Below are 10897 nucleotides of genomic sequence, written 5' to 3'. Positions count from 1 at the left end.
ACAGTTGCAAGTTGTCCTATTAGTGTCTCAATTTTTGAAATTGACTGAGACTGGAATTGTAAGATTTGGTGGGTTGATTACATGAACTGTTGTAGGGTCTCTTCTAAAGATGGGCTCGTTTCTTGTTGAAGAAGGTATAATGGATCGAGTTGGGCATGATCTTGATTGAGCATGTTGAATTCATGCCATTGATTCATTGGAGACTGGGTATGACTCCATAAAAAAATTGGATTATAGGCAGGGGAAAATGGGATATCAAAGGATTCACCATAATCATGCATATCATTGGTTTGTCCATAATTTAAATTTAATTATGTACAATAGTTGTACTCAGAATTCCAACTATAATTAAAATGATCCATATGGTAAAAAAACCGATGACGACCTCAAGAAATCTTTTTTGATATGGAAGAACGGTCAAGACCGCAACCATGGAGCATACTAAGAGTTTCAAGATAATATATTTTACATATATATATATTTCTTTCTTTTTTTAGCACAAATGCACAATAATATGATAGAAAACAAGAAAAAAATAAGGTAAAGTTAATAAGGCTATCAAAGCTTAGGCAAGAGTAGGGAGCCATAGCATGCCATCAACCATAATAAAAATAAAGTAAAAACTAGGAGGCGAAAATTGTCATCAACTAGTAAATATGCACAAAAATATAACAACAAAAATAAGTAAAGCAAATTACAACAAATGTTGAGAGGCACAAGTGTTGTCAACTAAAAAAAATTAATAGAAAACATAAGTATAAATAAATGTATAAATATAAGTAAATTTTTTTATGGGTGGTAGAATCGTCCCAAACTTCCTTCTTATTTTGTTTTATTTTGTTTTTAGTTTTATAATTTTATAATTTTTTATATAGTGCAAAAATTAAAATAACTAGTAGAAGAATTCACTAACCTTGAGAAAAAGTTCATTTCTTTTCTTGCAACTCCCCGTAAAAAGCGCCAAAAACTTGATGGACAAAAAATGGGTATGTTTTAAATATTTATAACTCGTAAGCGCACGAATTGTATATGGAGTATATTGTTCGTGTAAGCACAAGGTTGAACTGTAGAGTCCAAGAACTTTACTTAGCTAGTTAGATAATAGTAGTAATAGTAATAGTTGTAGTATGTTTATGATTGTGGATTTTGGCTCAAGCCGGGACTTAGTTGGAAACTCCTAACAATAGTTATGGATTTTATAAGTTTAACCTATAGTTTAAGAATATTAATTATAACATAATGTTTGATTAATATTGCTGGTTATTAATATGATCATTATTATAACCTAAGGTTTAGATAAAGCCAATAGGATTATGACACTTGTCATATGCATGGTTATTAAGGAATTATTATTTCAATGATAAAATAAGAGAAATATAAGACTTAGCAGTCACCAGAATCTGTTAGGAGCATGACATTTGTCACAGTTTTATTTATTTGTGAATTAGGTTGTAAATAAATGTTTCGTAACTTTAGGGTACTGTAACTTCCAACCTATTTTTGACATAGTTATGTTATGAATTTCGAAAAATAGTATTTCTAAAAAGTTGTAGATAATTGAATTAGCTTTCTAACGGTATAAATAGACTCTAAATCGGATTTATACAGCTCCAGATATGTTGATTTTACTGTAGGTGAGTTTAGAGTTACGAGATTTAGAGAGTTAGAAGTTAGGATTCTATTTGTTTTTATTATTTTTGTTTTAAAAATCAAGCTTTAACTCCTTAAAACTCTCTCTCTGAACAATTAGACCAAGTCCTAAGCCTTTGGCTGAAGAATATTCAAATATTTTCAATTAAATTCATTATTTTTATTGAAAGCCAAAAAGAAGATTTTTATTCCTAGAACTCTATAAATAAGACCTAGCACCAAGCCTTTTCATTCATTCTTCAAGCATTGATCAGAGCCTTCCAAGTGTTAGTGAGACTATAGAGTGATAAACACTTGGATTGGGGTTAAAACAAAGATTAATATGGTTTTGTTTTAAAATAAAGAAATTAAATAAATTCTAATCTAGCTCCAAAGATTAATATGGTTTTGTTTTAAAATAAAGAAATGAAATACTAAATATAAACTAACTAAAAAGAATTGTTTCCAATAGTTATTTATAAAATTATTAAGATTTTGCAATCCACAAAATATAATTAATAATATTTATAAATATGTTGACTTCCCAATTTTTAGTGATAGTTGAAACTAATCAAACTATCTTTTACAAAAAATGTATTTTCTTTAAGCTCTCTTTAATTCAAAAATATAGATTTTCCTTCACTTCAATAGTATAACTTCAAAGGATTAATTGTGGATCAATTTAATGAAACAATAAAAAATCAAATAATGTTATATCTTAAGCAAATATAATATTTATGTTCTAAGAATTAGATGTGAACAATTTAATGAATCACACTTAATCAAATAATATTATATTTTAACAAAATTAAGAACCAAGTAAAATATATAATAACAATCTAAAATACATTATAGATGAAAGAAATATTTAAAAGAGAAGAAATCATAAACTTTTCATTGCTCATTTTTGAGAGATCAACATAAAATAAATACTAATTAGTTATATCTTGTTTCATCTCCACCTTATTAATCTTAAGGGGGATTAGAACCCCATAACTATCAAAAATAAAATAAAAATTACAGCATAAATATGAAAATTTGGGGGAGAACCTTCAAATTGTTCCTCTAAAAATACATAAAAGCTACTCTAAGAAGATAAAAAGATTGAGAGAAAAGAGAGAGATGGAAGAAGTGGTGTAAGAGAAGGTGTGTTGAATGAGTGAAATTATGATCCTATTTATAGGAAGAGAAATGTACTAAAACACGTGATACAAAACTAAAGGGTTATAAAAGAAAAAAGACTAAAACATAATTAAAAGAACTAAATAATAATAATAAAATATTAATGACAGCTCTAAAATCCCACAAGCTTTTTGATATCATCATTATATATACTTGTTGCCATTAATATTATTATTATACTATCATAATTATTGCATTTATCCTTGTATATATATGACCCTATATATAAATTTTTGCGCAAGTGAGAGACGTGAAGGGAGAGCTGCTGCATGCATGCACGCACGGAGCGCGAGGCAGGAGACAGTAGCTGGCACATCAAGCGGCTAGCTGGCAGTTCTCAGGTGGAGCAGGTCGGGTCGTGGCTGGGTCAGGCGCGGGTCGGCCGGGGCTGCTGGAGGACGCGTATCAGGTGGAGAGCGCACCAGGTGACGCGCTAGCAGGCAGCCCATTCTGGGCCTGGTGAGGTGGGCCCTTCTTCTCTGGGCTGGTGGCTTGCAAAAATATCAATTTTCACTTCGTTTTTCAATTTTAATTATTTCTCTCTTTCTTTTCAAAATTGTAACGTCCCAACTATCTATGAGACTTAGGTCATTAAACCTACTAGACATAACTACAACTTTGAAAAGAAGATACATAATAAAATTCATAACTTTATTGAAACTTTGGAAAATAATATTTGTAATACATAAATGAGCTCATTGTTTTAAAATAAAACATAACTTTTAATAAAAAAAATTACAAAACTAAATGCGGAAAAAAATACATAAAAACGTAATTTAAAGAGACTAAAAAAAACGTTGTCCTCGAATCGACACGCAGCCCATCCACTCCATTCACCTCCATACACACACCAAACTTCCAAGAATCCTTTCGCCATTGCATCTATTTTCCTACATCACACTAAAAAGAAAAGGAGTGAGCCTAATGCCCAGCAAGGAAAAACTAACAAAATAAATCATATACATAAAATTATATCATAACATATGTCAAAAACATATCATAAACATATACTATAAGCATATCATAAACATATGTCATATACTACTACAATGGCCATTATACTACTTGGGGCTTGTAAACTAAACAAGTCATATGCCCAATAGATTGGTAGGGCTTGCTAGTCAAGCAAGTCATATGCCCATAAATTATTGGAGTTTGCTAGCTAGACAAGTCATATGCCCAAAGTCTAATATCATACTATAAATAATGTTAACATATCATAACACAACATAAGATAACATAACATATAACATAAGCATAACATATCATATAAGCATACAAAATTCTATCCTATTTTCCTTACCAAAACCGGGATATGAGAACAAATGGGGGACGTAGAACACTCCTAAAACCAAGAATAAAATAGTGAGTATTTCTAAAGGAAAGAGATGAAAAGAATATAACTAAACCACCAAGAGAAAACTTACCGAAAAGACACCTTAAGTTCAAAGAACTTAAAATTCTAACCACAAAACCATAACAAAAGTTAGAACCTGAATGAAAACTAAAGAAACTAAGGAATCAAAAGAATTAAACTTAAGAATAAGGGTACCTTTGTTGATCTTAAGGATTGGCCTAACTCCAATACCGAAATACCATAATCCTTACTTCCCAAGTGTTTAATAAAGCTTAAGAATGATAAAGCCTTTTCTTTCCCAACCCAAGTATATCACTCTTATGTTCTCATTAGCACATTGGAGTATGATCACAGCTGAAGAGTAAGTGAAAGGGCTGGGTACTAGGTCCTATTTATAGAGTTTGAGGAGTGAATTTATCCTATTAAAAAAATTACTTAAATCCTCAACTAAACATGATTATGACAAGTGTCATGCTCTTAGTGGTTCTGGAAGGTTCTAGAGTTTCTAGATCTTTCTTCTCTTTTAAAAAAAATGCTTAATTTTATTTTAACTATAATCCAAATCTAAATTTAAATAAAATAGAATCATAACTTATAACTTTCTAAATCTCGTAACTCTAAACTCACCTGTAGTAAAATTTACATAACTGGAGTTGTAGAACTCCGATTTAGACCATCTTTATACCGTTAGAAAGCTAATTAAATTATCTACAACTTTCTAGAAATATTATTTTTCGAAATTCATAACATAACTGGGTCAAGAATAGGTCGAAAGTTACAGTACTTTAAAGTTACGGAAAATCTATTTAATTATCTAAATAACAATCTAATCCACAAATAAACAAGATTGTGACAAATGTGATGCTCCTAATGGTCTTGGAAGATTCTAGAGCTTTCTTGAACTTTCTTTTATTTAAACTATAATTAAATCCTTAAATAAACATGCACACGACAAGTGTCATGATCTTATTAATTCTATCTAAACCTTAGGAATAACCATGCTCATGACAAGTGTCATATTCTTATTGGCTATATCTAAACCTTAGGTTATAATAATTATCATATTAATAACTAGCAATATTAATCAAACCTTATGTTATAATTAATATTATCAAACTATATGTTAAACTTATAAAATCCATAACTATTGCTAGGAGTTTCCAACTATGTCTCGGTTTGAACCAAAATCCACGAAATCTAACATTCTACAAATTAATACTAGATATTGCTACTACTACTACTATCTAACTAGCTTAGTAAAATTCTGGGACTCTACAAAAATGCAACATAATTCCTGCAAAAATAAATCAAATTAAATCTAAACTAAATATTTTCAATTGTAAAATTTATTCCAATAATTTCTTGAAAATATTAATTAAGACTAAATTTAATTTGACATTTAAGATGAATAAATGTGCATTTTTGAGCACTAATCACTCAACAACAATTTAAATAATTAAACTACACATTCTACAACAAAATAACTATAAAAACACACAAAATTATATAAAAATAAAACAAACCTAATAATTCAAAATGACTCAAAACTTAACAAATTAATTAGAAACTCAAGAACTAAGCAACAATCATACAAAATGTGGCAAAATAACTCTATTTTGTAGAGTTATCATGGTCGGCCTATTGACCTCTAAACCCTAAAGCATCACGCAAAAAGAGGCAAGGATCAAGCCAATTTTTTATGAAAAACAAGTTTTTGGTTCAAACAAGTCAACTGTTTTGAATCAAAGTAGAGCAAAGCAAGAGATTTAGACAGATTTATCAAAGATTCAAAGTATTTCTACTAAATCTAAGTACATTTAAATTAAATGATATAAAGATGAGGAGAAAATACTTACCCAAGTGAAGATATGCAGAGTTGATGAAGAATTAGATAATCACGCTCAGAATACCCTACAGTATAGGCACATGAGTTTGAGATTGAGATGAGTGAGTCCCTACTTATAGCCTCTCAGGCTAACCATATTTTTAGGAATTCAGATTCCTTGAAAAAAAAAATTGTATTTTTAGGATTTAACATCCTTGAAAAATATATTATATTATATTATATTTTTAGAACTTCAAATGTAACACCCTACTTCCTTAGAGTCGTTACTATGTGAGTTAAAAAGGTGTCATTAGCTCGCTAATTTAGGTTTTAGGTTAAAAGTGTAGCTAAATTGAAATAAAAGTCGTTTTAAGACATTTAATATAAAAATGTGGTCATTCATTGAAATCATAAAGAGATATACATTTGAGATCCCAAAATACTGTTTAGAAAATATTTTACATCTCAAAATACATTTAAGGTCGACTTAGGCAACAAATCTACCAATACATTACATGTTCCCAAAATAACCCTGGCTATGGTGGCCAGGTGTGGCGTGCTGCCCCTTTGGCACACCCACATGAGGCCATTTTGTAATGAGCATGCCTTGGTGCTTGATCATTAGTCAAGTCTTGCACCAAGCAACCTCATGGGATAGGGTAGTGGCAGTTTTGTAATATTGCATATGTCTCCCAGACAAAAATCATATATGTTCCTGGGAAGACTTTATTTCCTTAGAAGGCTCCTTAGGGGGAGGTGACCTGGTGACTTAGGGAAGCACCATGGCCATCAGCAGATAGGGGCCAAATTTGTGTACTCCCTTGCCCTATCAAGGCTATATATTAATGAAATAACATTTATCCATACTTGCCCCTGTGTGCTTCCTTGTTGCTTATGTGTTACTTGTTTGTTACCTTCGTTGGGCCATTGTGTGCCATTTGCCTTGTTGTGTGCTTTGTGTTGTGTGGACGTTCCTAGGAATGACTTGCTTTGTGCTTGCTCATACTTCGTTATCGCCCGTTGCATGTCCGAGATGTGTATGTGGCTAACCGCTGAGTTTGTTTGCCTGTAGGTGTGTGTTGTAGGCTGACTTGCTAGCTTGAAGAGTCTGCAAGTGCCGCACGTTCCGTCTAGTTGGAGTACCCAAATAGCCGGCCCGTGACACCAGGCAGGCCGAACATGTACCCTACGCTCCACACTCTCTGTACTCATGGTTGGTCGACCTTTCCTTTGCCCTTACCTGCACCATAGAGCACCCGTGAGCCAAAGTCCAGCAAGAAAACTCAACACAAAACATACAACATATGCATAGCAATCCACAATATATAACAAAATAGCCAACAGGCTAAACACATAGCGGCCACTCCGTTCCAGGCGCTTTACCAGGCCTTGGGTTTGCGGTCTTCACCGAGAGGGTGACTCCAGCACCCTAGGAGGGTCTTGCCCTAACGACCTGCTCTCAGCGTCCTCAACGCCGTTCCCAGCCCCTTGTCGTATTCGTCTTCCTGCCGTTCTCATCCATCGTCGTTCACTCACAAATATGCATCACATACTGAATATAAACATTAGGGTCATACCCTGCAATACAATCAATAGGGCTACACCCCGCAATACAAACAATAGGGTCACACCCTGCTCTACAGGTACAACATTTTTCTTACATGTGTCCCAAGCTATCTGAGCACCGCGATCATGAGCACAGTCCTCTAACCCGAGCCTTGATGAAATCCTAGTCACAATGCATGTATAATAATCATCCATCAGGTTCTAAACCAATAAATAACTTCAGAGTATTAATCTATCCTCCGGAACCTTGGATTCTACCAAACCGGGTAGTAAAATCCTTCCCAAGCCTTAACATTCGAGTTCCCGAGCCATAAATCCCTAATCTCCATTATTTTCCAATTAGGGTCGCGGCCGCTACTTTGTCAAAGGGCTAGACCCTCCCTATGGAGGACACGAGCCGCAACCTGCACCCCCAGGGTCGCGGTGTGCCTGATGAACAAAGGCCTCCCTAGGCCTTCACGCACATATGGGCTGCGGCGTGGGTCCTAGAAACCCAAAAACCAGCCAATTTCTTAAGTTTTCCCCATAGCCTAAACCCATAATTCACACCCCAAACTTCAGCCAACCTCAGAATTAAGCCCAGAATTCTTATCCATATAGTCTAAACATCCTAACAAACTCATAACCAAATTCTTACACCACCAAACACCCAAAACCAACCTTGGAAACCATTTTCATGCAAGCTTAAGTTCTAACAAAGTTCAGTAGAATTAAGTAGAAAATATTATGTTTAGGCTCTTACCTCTGAGACAGTTCAGCCCTGAATAATCCCCAAGCCCAGCCAATCTAATCCTTCAAGTCTTTAGCCCAAAATTCCTCAGAAATTTCTTCAAACACCAAGCACCATAGGGAGAGAAAGTGAGCTGAATGAGAGAGAGAGAGAGAGAGAGAGAGAGAGAGAGTTGATGTTTATCCTTCACTTAATTCTGGTGGTTTCTCAAGCCATCTAGATGTATATTCAACCTTAGCAAAAAGTCTAAAATGCCCCTTAAGTCTATCAAATCCTCAAGTGTTAGGAAGGGCAATTTCGTCAATTGCCAAGTCCTGCTAATTCCTCGAGTGTTCCTATAAATCCCTGTTCAGTCCCGACATGTCCAATTCATTGCTAAATTACTACTCGTTACTCGATAAATCCCGAACACATATTGCGTTCCCAAAATACCCCTAGACTCCTCCCGAGCCAGGTATTTGACCCCATTGTGACTTTTTAGCTAAACTGATCCCTAGGACCGTCTCAAATCGTACATCACAAATATATCACCACTCATTTGTGGTTTCAATCACAATTAACACATATATCACATTTATGCCCTCGACGAGATAAAATTACATATATGCCCCCTAATAACCAAATGGGGCCCACATGCATATTTTATTCACCTAAACATGCATTTCTAATCACATAATCATCAAATTTACATATTAACATAATTAAATCAATTATTGCCCTCTTGGCACGCTAATCAAGACACTAAGCCTTATTAGCAAATTTGGGATGCTACATCAAAGCTCCTTGAAAAATATATTATATTTTTAGGACTTCAAAATTCCTTGAAAGATATACTAGATTTTTAGGAAATTAATTTTCCTTGAAAAATATAATTATTTTTAGGAATTACAATTATCCTTGAAAAATACGTGTTGTGCAAATTATCGATAGTTGATAAAAGTACTACGTAATGTCTTAAGGGACTTTATTGATAGAGTACTGCTATGCTACGATATGTTTCTCGGGCCAGATCAAGTTTACCATAATGTTGAACACATTACAATAAACTTGGGGGGCAAATGTTATCCCTCAAAATTCAAGAGATGACGTGGCGAATGAGAAAGCGGCGTGTGGCATTACAAGTCAGTGAAAAATGACAAAGTATTGAAAAAAGACCAATGAGCAAAAAAGATAGGTCCAGGACCTATAGGGAAGTCGACCAGGCCTAAACCCCCTAGGGGTGGTTGGCCTGGCCCTAGCCCCTAGGGGTGGTCAGCCTGACCCCAACCCCTACGGGTGGTCGGCCTAAACTCCTAAATACACTTCACTAGATAAAGTTCACACTCGTTGAAACTAAAGATCAACATGCCTAGCACCCAGAAGATCAACATGTCTAGCACCCAGAGGATCATCAGGCCTAGCACCCAGAAGATCAACAAGCCTAGCACCCATAGGGTCATCAGGCCTATCACCTAAGTCTCATAAACCAACCGATACTTAGCGTTTTCTCGAAGGTTTCAATCATGCATCGTCAACCACGATCCAGAGAAACAACGAGAATACCCACGATCTCATAATCATGGGGAGGTGGACACGTATCTCCACTACCCAATAATAGTCTACCAAACCACGATCACCAGTATTACTGATCATGTAACAGCCCCTGGGTGATATAAAGAAAGGACCCATGGCTTCATAAAATGGATCTTTGGATCGATTTTTAGACAAATATTTTGTGGGGGGAAACTCTGGGAAAATTGGTGATGAGTGAACTCTTCAGTTCATCTGTGTAATTGTCTATCGAGTGATTCAATACTAAAGACTAAGTGGATTAGGTTATTACTGTTCATCAGAACAGGGCTGAACCACTATAAATTTATGTGTGTTTGTTTAAAAAAATTTACTCTGTCGTATTATATTTATTTTGTTCAAAAGGTGTCGTATACTGTACATACGACCGTTGGCCAATTTCACAGGTCAACAAAGTGCAACCACTTAAAGAATGAGATTAAATAATTGATTCAACGAGGACATCTGGGGAGATGTTAGAAGAGATGCTAGCCAAGTAGATCACCTATATCCTGTACAAGTGATGGACCACACCCCAGGTCTGGGGTGAGGTAAGAATGGTGTTTGGTGGACCAGGGTTTGGTGGCGAATGAGGGAAAGAAAGAGACGGGTACACTCAAGAAGAGAGGCGAAGCCCTCCATCAAGCATGATGTGTTGGGGGGTAAGTGGTTAGAACAAAAATAGAGCATAGCACCTAAAGATAAACAATAACACAAAGAACAATGGAAATTGGAAATAAAATACAAATAAGAACCACAAGGCAGGCACATATTGAGAAACTTTGTTCAAAACCTTTATTCCAAACCACTAGAGATATTTTTGTTAGGATTGGTTGAATACAAAGCATAAGTAGTATTACACAAGATGGTGAAAAACCCTTAACAATTTCATATGATGGAGGTGTGAAATTTGAGTTTAAGTTGTAGGCATTTAAAAATTGTCTTTTTGGGTCTAAAGTGATACAATGAGGTATCTAAGCATACCAAAAAGATTTATGAGCATTCAGAGGTGTTTAAGGTCATTTTTGAGAAGTTGGACCTATCACAAGAGTGTTGCATC

The 10897-nt window shown here is 34.6% G+C and overlaps 1 long non-coding RNA gene across 1 annotated transcript; it reads right to left on the bottom strand.

Moving 5' to 3' along the window:
- Positions 1-3439: 3439 nt before the first annotated feature.
- Positions 3440-4505, bottom strand: LOC133794259 (uncharacterized). Its single transcript, XR_009875153.1, has 4 exons — positions 4364-4505; positions 4239-4273; positions 4115-4156; positions 3440-3711 (listed from the first exon to the last, which is right to left on the bottom strand). It is a non-coding gene; the product is annotated as an uncharacterized LOC133794259 (long non-coding RNA).
- Positions 4506-10897: the final 6392 nt, after the last annotated feature.

Source organism: Humulus lupulus, chromosome 8 (assembly GCF_963169125.1).
Source record: "Humulus lupulus chromosome 8, drHumLupu1.1, whole genome shotgun sequence".
NCBI lineage: Eukaryota > Viridiplantae > Streptophyta > Magnoliopsida > Rosales > Cannabaceae > Humulus > Humulus lupulus.
This window is presented reverse-complemented; position numbering and strand designations above follow the sequence as displayed.